This window comes from Myotis nattereri (genome assembly GCF_964212035.1).
Source record: "Myotis nattereri genome assembly, chromosome: 12".
NCBI lineage: Eukaryota > Metazoa > Chordata > Mammalia > Chiroptera > Vespertilionidae > Myotis > Myotis nattereri.
In genome coordinates, this window is record NC_138087.1 from 18,405,096 (window position 1) to 18,417,897 (window position 12,802).

Genomic DNA, 12,802 nt, shown 5'->3' on the forward strand with positions numbered 1-12,802 from the left:
ACTGAGCTAAACGAAGTATGAGGCTTAGGGGCAAAGAAGGCTGAAAACCAGAAAGTACCGGTGGCTATGGGCAACACAGACCTTGAAAAGTAAGCAAATGAATGCCTAGAACCAGGTTTGTCAGAGCCTGCCCTATGGAAAGGACCTCGGCTTCTACAGGCTAAAGTTAAGATAAAGGAATTGAACTGGCTAAGACTAGAGAAAATGGAGTTCATTTAAGACATAGAGGAAGGCCCTGAACAAGGATAACTATAACTGGTAGAGAATGGAGGCAACTTTTAGTGCTTTTTAAAAGTGTTAACCTTAAATGTGTGAACTGTATGGTATGTGTATTACATCTTAATAAATCTGTTATTTTAAAAAATAAAATAAAAATGAGTGCCCATCAGCAGATTAGTGGATAAAATAATTGTGGTAAGTTTACACAATGGAATACTACATGGCTGTAAAAAAGAAGGTACCATTTGCACATGGATGCACCTGGACAGCATTATGCTAAGTGAAATAAGCCAGGCAGAGAAAGGTAAGTATCACGTGATCTCACTCATTTGTGGAATCGAATGAACAGAATAAACTGACAAACAAAATAGATCCAGAGACATAGAAGCATGGAACAGACTGAGGAATCTCAGAGGAAAGGTGGCGGTGGGAGGTGCAAGGAGAGTGATTAACCGGGGAATTTATATGCATATATGCATAACCCATGGACACAGACAATAAAGTGGTGAAGGCCTGGGAGAGACAGGAGCAAGGTGGAGCGGGTCAAGGCAAAAAAAAAAAAAAAAAAAAAAAAAAAAAAAAAAAAAAATCAACAGCAACAAAAACCCCACAAAGGGAACATCTGTAATATTTTCAACAATAGAGATACATTTTTAAAAAAGAATAATTTGAATATTCAGAGATGAATTGATAGGATCTTTTAGTCAAAGCTGTAGATTTTCAATCAATGGAGGTAGTATTAGGTTAAAATACCGTGTACATGTTAAAGAGAACTGAGAAAGTAAATTGAGTAAATTGTGTGACATCAGATTTTGAAGAAAATTGAAAACCAGGCCAAGTAGCAGTTTCTGTAGTGATTACTATGAAACAGTATCTCTTGCATCGTCAGAATACTCAGACTGTTTTATGTGATAAAAGTGACTCATAAAACCTGAACAAGCATGAATAAAACATTACTTTCTAAAATAAAAAATACCTGAGAATGTAGAAGAAGTGATTATTGCTTACTTGATGATCAATTCTAATCTTAATACACCATGCAGAGCAGGACACTTCTATATATATAAAAGCCTAAGTGACCAAACGACCAAATGACAAACAACCGGTTGACCGGTTGACCAGTTGACCAATTGCTATGACACACACTGACTACCAGGGGGAAGATGCTCGATGCAGGAGCTGGCAGTAATCCTGCAGGTTCAATCTTCAGAGAGCAGGCCAGGCACCGATGGACCAGCGTCGCCGGCATGATCCTGACAGCACCGCTGGTCTCCTGGAAGTCTGGGTCCGACACCACAGCCGCTTCCCCTCTCTAGACGCTCCGCAAGGAAGAAACGATATAAAAGTGGCTGCCAGGTGGCTCCCGACAACTGGCACAAATGTCAGCGGGACAGATACGAATCCTGCGCTGGCAAGGGCATCCCACTGCCTGCCTGGAGGGCCGATTGTGTCCCGGCCCCCAACACCACCTGCCTCGGGACAGGCGCCAGACACAGGGCTCATGGCTGGCAAGCACCGCTATGGCGGCACAAACCTCTCCTGATCAGGACTGACTGGGCGCGAGACTGTGGAAGGTGCAGTGGGGCCAGGATGAGCGGGAGCAGCAGGCAGGAGCAGCAGGTGATGTTGGACTGCTGGTTTCATCCCAATCCCCACAGGTCACGCCGAGGGACCCCACCTGTGTGCAAATTCATGCACTGGGTCTCTAATATATTAATATTAAACTTAGAATTAGAAAAGGCCACAAAGGTTTTCTAATCCACTTACTGCATTTTCCAAATGTAGTTTGGATGGCAGATGGCATAATACCCAATTATTTTCTTCAATACATCATATGTAATATCTTGAAAAAGACTAACAGTGTATATTGATGTCTACGGGGTGATGCATTATGGTTACTTTATTTTAGAATATGTGATTAATTAAAAATATTAATTCAAATTTGTCTAAAAAACATTTCTGTAAGTATAAAATCAGTAATAATGAGGTTTCTCCTATATTCAGTGATTTTGCTATGCAAATTTTATTGCTTAATTAGTGATATATGTTTTTTATTTGTACATTTTATGATATCAGTGGTTCCTATAAATCCTAGATGTAAATAGAGATGATCAAGAACATAGATGATTTACCCTAAAACATATAAGATCACTTCTTCGGCAGTAAAAATAAATAAATAAATAAATAAATAAATAAATAAATAAGACAATGGGTTGAAACGAGAATGAGAGGCAGGTATAGGGGACTGGTTGTAGAAGACCTTTCTCTAAGAGAAAAATATGTCTTACTGATAAGAGGGCAGCAGGCTTAAAGTTTGAAAATTGAGGGGAGTTGAGGTTTTGTTTTAACCACTAGGATTAATAGGAAATGAACCTGACTTAATTAAAAGATTTAAATTCACTTATACTTTCTGTGAAATACTACATGTCCTAAGGCCTCAGTTAGAAATGCAAGGATGAATCAGAGATGATGTCTTCATCTCCCAGCCTGACCACTGTGGTGAAAAGTTGAGTTAGAAATTATGGGTTTGCTGAAGAAGCAATTACTATATCTATGCATTTTTTTTCTTTATATAATGTTTAGTTACTTCCAATAACAGAAATAAAAAGGATAGTGACAATTCACATAGATTGGAAATTGATAGTTGGGAGGAAGTGGGAGAGAAACTATAAGGAAATAAAGGGACAAAGGTCAGTGTGTGCGCAAGTAGTAGTGATATGGGGTTATACTGGGAAAGACACAACCTCTACACCAGTTTTCTTATTAGGAAAGGTGGATCATTGGATTTTATAGGGTTATTATATGCATGAATTTAGACTGAAAACATTTTGAAAGAAAGAAAATACTAGTCATTATATAGTACTAGAGGCCAGGTGCACAAATTTGTGCATGGGTGGGGTCTGGCTGCCCCTGCAATGAGGGCCGATTGGGGCCAGGCTGGTGAGGGGAGGGGACACAGGAGTTTGGCCAGCTGGTCCCACCCCCAATTGGGTTGGGGAGGGGCATGGGTGGCGGAGCCAGCTGCTGGGAGGGGCTGTGGGCAGTTGCCCAGCCAGCCCCATCCCCAATTGAGGTGGGGAGGGTTGATTGGGGCCTTGATAGGAGCCTCAGTTGGGGGCTCAGTTGGCCATCGCAGTGCACATCATAGTGACCAGTCATTCTGGTTGTTCTGTCATTCTGGTTGCTTGGCTTTTATATATATAGATATCATTTTTGAAAAGTCTAAGGAGAAATAGTCCGGTTGTTTTACATATTACAGTTTACATATTTTCTTAGGTAAATGATCCTATCTAATAAAAGAGAAGCATGGTAATTAGTGTACAACCGCTACCCTTCCCATTGGCTAATCAGTGAGATATGCAAATTAACTGCCAACCAAGATGGTGGCCGGCAGCCAGGCAGCTGACACGAACAGGGAGGCTTGCTTGCTTCAGTGACAGAGGAAGCCAAGCTTCCCCGCCTGCCTTGCCGGCCTCTCAGCTGCACTCTAAGCAACATTGTAACAAATATAGAAGCTAAACAAAACCCCCAGAAACCTGCTTTAGTCCCGGGCTTCAGCCAGCAGGATCACAACATTGTTTCAAATACAGAAGGTAAACAAAGGCCAGAAACCTGCTTTCAGCAGTGGAGGCCTAAGAGCTGGAGCCATGCCTGAGAGCTAAAGCTGGCCCAGAATAAATAAAAAAAAAGAAAGAAAGGAGCGGTTGGGAGCTTTAGTCACCCGCCAGCCTGAAAACAGCCCTCAGCCCCTCATCCAGGCTGGCCAGGCACCCCAGTGGGGACCCTGACCCTGACCCAGGACACCCTTCAAGGCAAACCAGCTGGCCCCCACCCATGCACCAGGCTTCTGTCCTATATAATAAAAGGATAATATGCCTCCCAGCACCGGGATCAGCGGGACAGGGTCATTGCCCAAACCCCCTGATCTCCCTGAGGCTGTCTGTGACGGGGTGTGGGGCCACAACCTCCCTATCCTCCCTGCTCTGTTCGTGACAGGGGAAGGCGCCCCATCCCCCTGATCAGCCCTGCTCTGTGCCTGATAGGGGGGAGCTCCCCAACCCCCTGATTGCCCTGTGGCTTTGTGTGTGACAGGGTGCGGCACCCCAACCCCCTGATCGGCCCTGCTCTGTGTGTGACAGGGGGCAGCACCCCAAACCACTGATAGGCCCTGCTCTGTGGGTGATGGGGTAGAGCCATAACCTCCCCATCAGCCCTTCCCTGAGTATGAGAGTGGCAGCGCCCCAACCCCCTGGTCCGCCCTGCTCTGTGTGTGACAGGGGGCGGTGCCCCAACTCCCCTATCGGCCCTACTCTGTGAGTGACAGGGGGGAGCTCCTCAACCCCCTGATGGGCCCTGCTCTGTGGGTGATGGGGTAGAGCCATAACCTCCCCATCAGCCCTTCCCTGAGTGTGAGAGTGGCAGCGCCCCAACCCCCTGATTGATCCTGCTCTGTGGGTGATAGAGGGTGGCGCCCCAACCCCCTGGTCCGCCCTGCTCTGTGCGTGACAGGGGGTGGCTCCGCAACCTGCCCATCGACCCTGCCTTGAGTGTGACAGGGGGCGGTGCCCCAACCCCCCAATTGGCCCTGCTCTGAGCCCCACCAGGGGCTGTGCCTAGGGATTGGGCCTGCCCTCAGCCACCCGGTAGCAGGCCTAAGCCAGCAGGTCCTTATCTCCTGAGGGGTCCCAGACTATGAGAGGGCACAGGCCGGGCTGAGGGACCTCCCCCTCCCCCCGCAGTCCACAAATTTATAAATTTTATTAGTAAATTAATAAAAGGAATGATGGAAGATTTTATTTTTCCTAGTTTATTGTAAAATGTTCACAGTGTTGTGTGCATATGTATATTTATCCACAAACAGCTTTTGGCCTATGATGACCAGTGGTTACCAGGCAATCAGATTTATTGACCTATGGAAGAATAGGTAGTCTGGAGCTCTTATGAAGGGTACAGTGAATCCAGTAGCTGTGGAATGAACTCATAATTATGTAAGCAATAAAGGCATAATTATAAGATTATTAATATGTTAAAATTATAAGAAATTTTCTGGCATTTAATTAACATTTACCAAGGCAGGCTACAGCAAATTAAATATCAATTAATAAAAAAGTGACATTTATTTAGATACTCTTAGTTGTCACAATTATTAACTTGTTATCACTGGCTTTTAAAATTCCAATTTAGTGCCTAAATATTCCTTACAAATTTTATGTGTTAAAAATTGAATTATATTAGTGTCCTGTAATTTAAAATTGATTACACAGCATCTCTCATAATAAATATCAATAATCTCTTTACTGTTAATCGATGCATAATTGACTAGTACGGGGTTTTAAAGCCAAATAAACACGTCCACAGGAACTAAGCATTCTTAAAACTTTTCTTCTCCTTTAAAGTATACCAATATTATAAACCTCAAATTAAAACACAACAAAACACCATTGTATTAAACTTAAGGAAGTGTCTATGTTTAGCACAAAACACTAAATGTAGCTCCTGTAAAATGGGTCAAGAAATAAAATAATGCCATAGCCGGTTTGGTTCAGTGAATAGATCATCAGCCTGTGGACATAAGTGTCCTGGGTTCAATTCTAATCAAGGAAACATGCTAAGGTTGTGGGCTCCATCCCCAATAGGCAGCCAATCAATGATTCTCTCTCATCATTGATGTTTCCATCTCTCTCTCCCTCTCCCTTCCTCTCTGAAATCAATACAAATATGTTTTAAAAAAGAAATAAAATATTGCCACCATTTCAGGTGTTATCTGAATGACTGCAATTAAAAGGCCTTCCTTGCCTCCCCATTCGATACAACCAACATTTGGATGGCAAAGGTAGATTTGTGCTATCTTCCTTTCAACAGCTTTACCAGTTGAATATGCATATTTTGTATTGCTTATTTAAAACAATATAAATGGAGTCATGTACATTATTTTAACTTTAGCATTATTTATTCAAATTATACTTGCAATTCCACCTATTTTTATATATATGAAATATTTTGTTACATTTTTTCATAGATACTTGATATTTTCTAATGCTGTAATAAATGACATCATTTTAAAACTTTTCAGTGAAATTTGTTCAGTGCTCTTTGAATGTACACACAATTTATATTCTATTTTTGTGAATATTTTAATTTTTTCTAGTGTTTGGTTATCATAAGTAATGCTTCTAGGAACATCTCTAAAGATTTGCATGCATTTCTGGAGTAAAAAGAAATTACTTTATGGTAATTGGTTCAGTAAATGTACATTCCATGTTAGTAGATATTGCAGCACAATTTTACAAAGTGATTTTATTAAGTTACACTCCCAAGAAAAATGCATGGACATTTTCTTTGATCTACACCTTCAATAAAGATGGGTACTGTATGTCATTTTTATTTAACCCATTTTGTTGAATGTGTAGTTGTATCTAATTTTTATTTCTCTGTTGAATAAGCATCTGAACATCCCTTAATAAGCACATTGACCATTGGAAAATACTCATTTAAAGATCCAGTACAAGCCATTTTTCCATTTTTTTATTGACCTCTCTGCCTTTTTCTTAGTATTCTGTGGGGTCATTATATTACCTGAGAACAGGTATTTGCTAGATATATACATTGAATACGGCTCATGCAATTTGGTTTGACTTTCACCTTCTTAATGGTGTATTTTAACTAATACCAAGACGTAATATTAATGGAATATAATTTATCAGATATCCTTTCACATTGTATTCTGCTGCTGAATAAATTTTGCCTGTTCTAAGTTAATAAATACATTTTCATCTAAAATCTTTATTGTTTTACTCTTCCCCTTTAAATTTAGGATGTATCTGTAATTGACTTTTGCATATGATATTAGTCAAGGATTATCATTTCCCTTTTAAAATGCAGATGTCTAATTTAACTAAAGCCATTTATTTAAGAGATAATTTTCCACGCTTTCTGTTTATAGTCATTAATCAAAGACCATAAATATATTTCCCATCGTTTATCTGTTCTTATAGCAAATACTACAAGTTCTAAATTAGTACATATTTATAATGGGTTTTGTTATCTTCCCTTTGTTGGATCCCTTCCCCCAGTGTTTTGCAGGAAACAGGCTGGCAGGTGGTTTCTTGGGGAGTGTAAGGTTGCAGCTTCCTGGAGAAACTGCCCAAATGACATGCCTCTAACATGTGGGCTTCCCTTAGTAACTAGCTAATTACAATGGTATCGTTCCAGTGAATTCTACCACACAACTAAAGAGGGTATTATATTAATTCTCTATACTCTCTCCCATAATATTAGGAGTTCAAGTATTTCCTAATTCATTCTATGAGGCCAGCATTGTCTTAATACCAAAGAAAGGCATGACAAGGAAAGAGAACTGCAGGTCAATACTTTCCATAACTACAAATGCAAAATCCTCAGTAAAATGTTAGCATGTTTCAAATTAAAAATGTATAAAAAGAGTTATACAACACAACCAAGTGAGATTAATCCCAGGTGTGCAAGGATGGTTTAGTATTTCAAAATCAATTAATGTTAACAGGCTAAAGAAGAAAAATAATAAGATCATATCAATAGATGCAGGAAAAACATTTAACAAAATTCATCATCCATTCATCTTAAAAAAAATAACTCTCAGCAATAAAGGGAAACAGTGTCAACTCAATAAAGAACATTTACAAAAAAATCTATTGCTAATATGCTTCATGGTAAGGAACTAGACAGATGCTTTCTTGCTAATATCAGAAACAATGCAAGATGTCTACTTGCACCACTTCTATTCAACATCATCGTAAAAGTCATAGCTAATGAAGTAAGATATAAAAAGAAAATAAAATGTTTTCAGATTGTTAAGGAAGAAATAAAACTGTCTCTGCAGATGATATTATTTTGTATGTAGAAAATCCAGAGAATCAACAACAACAACAACAAAAAAACACCTCTTGGAACTAATAAGCAATTATAGCAAGATTGCAATAGTCTATTGATTTCTTATATTCCAGGAGTAAACAATGAGGATTTGAAATTATATACAAAATACTGTTTTCATTAGCATTAAATAAGAGAAGTATTTATATATGTATCTCACTAAATATGTGCAATTTCCATAGTTCAATCAACAGTTCTTCAGTTCAAGGCAGCGGGACTCCCTTTGAGTTTCCCTCCCTGAGTCTACTGCCCAGAAGTTGCCTCCAGCCTGAAGCTCTGGGCAGTTAGAGCTACCCCCCCCTCATAATGAAAAACATCATGGAAATTTGTGATTTCTGATAATGGCTTTTTTTTTTATCTTCCTTCAAAAAAAAAAAATCATATTGCAAAGCAGCCAAGCTTTCAGAACCAAATGACTGAATTTTTGGTTTTAGTATGTACGACAGTCAACAGTTTTCATTTAATTACACTGGTAATACAAAATACAGTTTTGATAAAATATATTTCAATTATTAAGTAAACAACCAACCCACCAAACAATAAAAACCTACATGCATACTTATATACATGCAACACACCCTACATACATAAGCCAAGCAATAAATAAAATACAAAAACAAAAATGACAACTTGGCTCATCTCAATGTGCACATATAAAACTTAAATCCTCTTTAGGTGATATATATAACCTGCTCCATGGCAGACAGGGAAACTAAGTTAAATAGGAACTAAAGGTAGTTTCACCATTTTTATTCCATAAAAACTTTGTGTAAGCATCCATACAGAACAGGCCTTGGACTAATTTTTATTATAATTTTTGGTGGTTTTAACACCAAGGGTCTTATACATTTGATATACATACCTAGCCTTTGAAGCTCAGGCTCAGACGAAGAATTTTCAAGAGAAACCTCCGTTCACTCAGACCCCAGATTCATATTAGGAGAAGCCTTAATGTGTTGCATTTCTATTAATGGAATACTTTTCCTTCTGGTTCAACTACTCCTCAAAAGGTATAACTTTAGGAGCTCCAATTTCATGAATCTGTCATTTTCAGTCTCCTTAAGTCCAAGTCTTGTCTCCAATCCTCAGATGGAGATGGATTTAACCAAGCTTTCCATGCTAAAACTGACACCACTTCCGGCACAGCAGATCTCCTATTTTCTCCTGTGTTAAATGCATAAAATGTTTTTGGTTTTGAGATTGGATGTTTCACATTTAAATATATAGTGCAGAAAATGTTAGATTAAAACATCAAAATAAAAAGCTTCTGCACAGCAAAAGAAACCATCAACAAAACAACAAGAGAGCCCACTGCATGAGAGAACATATTTACCAATGTTACATCTGATAAGGGTTTAATCTCCAAAATTTACAGGGAACTCATACAACTTAACAAAAGGAAGGTAAACAATCCAGTAAAAAAAAATGGGCAAAGGACCTAAATAAACACTTTTTGAAAGTAGACATACAGAAGGCCAAGAGGCATATGAAAAAAATGCTCAAAGTCACTAATCATCCAAGAGATGCAAATCAAAATGTCAATGAGGTACCATCTCACACCTCTAAGAATGGCTATCATCAACAAATCAACAAAGGACAGGTGCTGCCAAGGATGTGGAGAAAAGGGAACCCTAGTACACTGCTGGTGGGAATGCAAACTGGTGCAGCCACTGTGGGAAATAGTATGACATTTACTCAAAAAATTAAAAATGGAACTCCTATTTGACCCAGTAATCCCACTCCTGGGAATATATCCCAAGAAGTCACAAACACCAATCAGAAAGAATATATGCACCCCTATGTTCACAGCAGCACAATTTACAATAACTAAGATTTGGAAATAGCCCAAGTGTCCATCAGCAGATGAGTGGATTAGAAAACTGTGGTACATCTACACAATGAAATACTACCCTGTGGTAAAAAAGAAAGAACTCTTACCATTTGCAACAGCATGGATGAACCTGGAGAGCATTATGCTAAGCGAAATAAGCCAGTTGGAGAAAGAAAAATATCACATGATCTCATTCATTTGTGGAATACAATGAACAACATAAACTGATGAATAAAACTAAATCCAAAAACACAGAAGCATTGAATAGACCATCAAACCTCAGAGGGAAGGCAGGGGAGGGAGTAGTGGTGGTAAGAGATCAACCAAAATTAAGATGGTTTTTATTGAGCATGCAGTGTGCAAGCCATGGGGTCTGTCTTAAGTATTTAAGCCTTCTTTTTAGAGTTGGCTCAGGAAACAAAATTTTTCTTATGTTTAGGAGATTGCTAGCATGCTATCACAAAACTTGACTCTCAAAAAAATTACCAACACAGAAATTTTAAATATTGTGAACATTTTGTCTGAAATAAATTCTTACTTTATGTATGGTGTGTTTTAACCCCAATACATGGTTAAATAATTTAGTTTCTAATATTTGTATTCAGATATATATATATATATATATATATATATATATATATATATATATATCCATTTATGGTGGGGAAGGGGAGAAGGCATCTAGGTCCTTCTATTTTCTTGAAGAGCTTCCTTGATAACTGGTATTTCAAGATGTCCCAGGCTCATCCCTGTATATTTTCTGCCCCAGAATAACCATCAGTCAATTCTCCACAAAGCTCTGGTTTACTCTAATAGCAAATGATAAATCAGGATCATTATGGATGCTAAGGAAACAAATTTCTGCTGTGCTAATCATTGTTTCTGAGATGTTTTTAAATAACAGGAATACATCCTAGCTAGAAATTGTATATATATATGCTGTGTATATATATTTAAAGGTAAATATCTCATGCTTTCATACTGACATGTATTTCTATTCCATATGTAGAATTACAGGTTTGTTTGTTTTTTTACTTAAACTCACCTATATTACATCTATATCTCCTTAATTCCGCACTGAGACTTCTAGTTTTCTTGAACAATAGGGATGATAGAATTAAAATAATCTATAATTAAATATTTTTAGTGTTTTCTTACACACAACTGTTTTAGATGAATAATATTAATACTGTTATTACCAATTATTTTTACTGCATTTTATCATTGTACTGTATCAAATGATCAGATCAGATAGGCACTGCATGCTAACTTCTCCCCCTATTAATTCTCATTTAGTTTTGGTTATATTATGAACTACACATTTAATGCTCATCATCCCACCACTATTTCTGTGTCTCTCAGTCATTTTTGTTTTCTTGAAGTTTGTTCTTGAATAAAATCTTTAGTAGGGTCTCATAAGAACTATATTCTTTGAGTTTACACTGGTTGATAACAGCTTTACTGTGTCCTTTGTATTTGAAGGTTAATATTCCTGGATATAAAACCCATGGCTCACATGTTCTTTCCTTGAATAACTTAATTATGGTACTCTATTTTTCTAAATAGAAGTTGCTATTAAAAGTCTGATGATAATCTTAGTGTATTTGCCTCCCAAGTCACATGCTCAATTTTTTCTTCATTTTCTGTTAAGTGCAATAATTGTATTAGACTAGAGGCCTGATGCACAAAATTCGTGCAAGAGTAGACCTTCACAGCCCCAGCTGCCTTGGCCCTCGCAGCCCTGGCTTTGTCCAGAAGGTTATTCAGAAGGTCGTCTGGAAGGTTATCTGGACTGTTGTTCTGCTATTCAGCTGTTTGGTCGATTTGCATATTATGCTTTTAGATTATGTCTTGTTAATTATTATTGTCAATATTGTCAGGTATAAAATGGAAATTTAATGTAAAGTTTAAACTTTTTAAAGGTTTCCTAGAAATGTACATTTTCATAGTTTTCTCTGATGCTTCCCTTAGGTTCCTTAGGAACACTAGTATCTATATGCTCAACCTTCTCTATTGATCTTCAATACTTAATCACTTTCTCTTGAAACCTTTTGATCACTTCCTTTGTTATTTTACACTTAAATTTTTCCCTTATTTTTTATATTTTATATTTTTATTGTGTTTATCTTATGATGTTTCTTTTTTCTAGCTTAGTCCTAACTTTTAAAGTTATTTATTTTGATATTATTTCTAGCTCTGTTTTAAATTGCCACTTTATTTTTGAGTTATTGGAGTTCTGTTTAGATTGTTCTTTCATGTTTTGCATATTTTCTTAATGTATAATTTGTTTTGAAATGGGAATTTGCAATCTGAGTCTTCTGTTTTTTCCATTTGTACTTCAACATCCTTAAGGGTGTTATAATGTTCTATATTTTCTATAGTAAAATAATTTTGATGGTATTTAACCTTGATACTGTCCTGTTGTACATTTCTATTTAAATTTAGTTTTCCCAAATGTCGAGGAAAAAAAAACCCAACTAGACTCAAATGTTGTTTCTAATGTCCCAGAGCTCCCCCTCCTGTTTCTTTAGAGTAGTGTTAGAGTAGGTAAACTGCTTGCTGAGATGTTTTCTTACTCCCCTCCTCCACTTCTATTTGGACCACCTCTTGCCTGCCTCACTGTGGGTGAACCCTCTCCCAACTAATTTGAGCCCATCCGCTGCAGTTCTTCTCACTAGGACTGGAACCTTCATGAGCTCAGGGGTATTAGACTGCTTCCCACCTTTTTAGCCTTACTGCCGGCCATTAGCATGAAATCCTTTTGGAATATAGAGTAACACAATTACTTTGTGTGGGACTGAATCAGAACACTGTTTGCCAGACTAAAGGTTTATTACTCTTCTC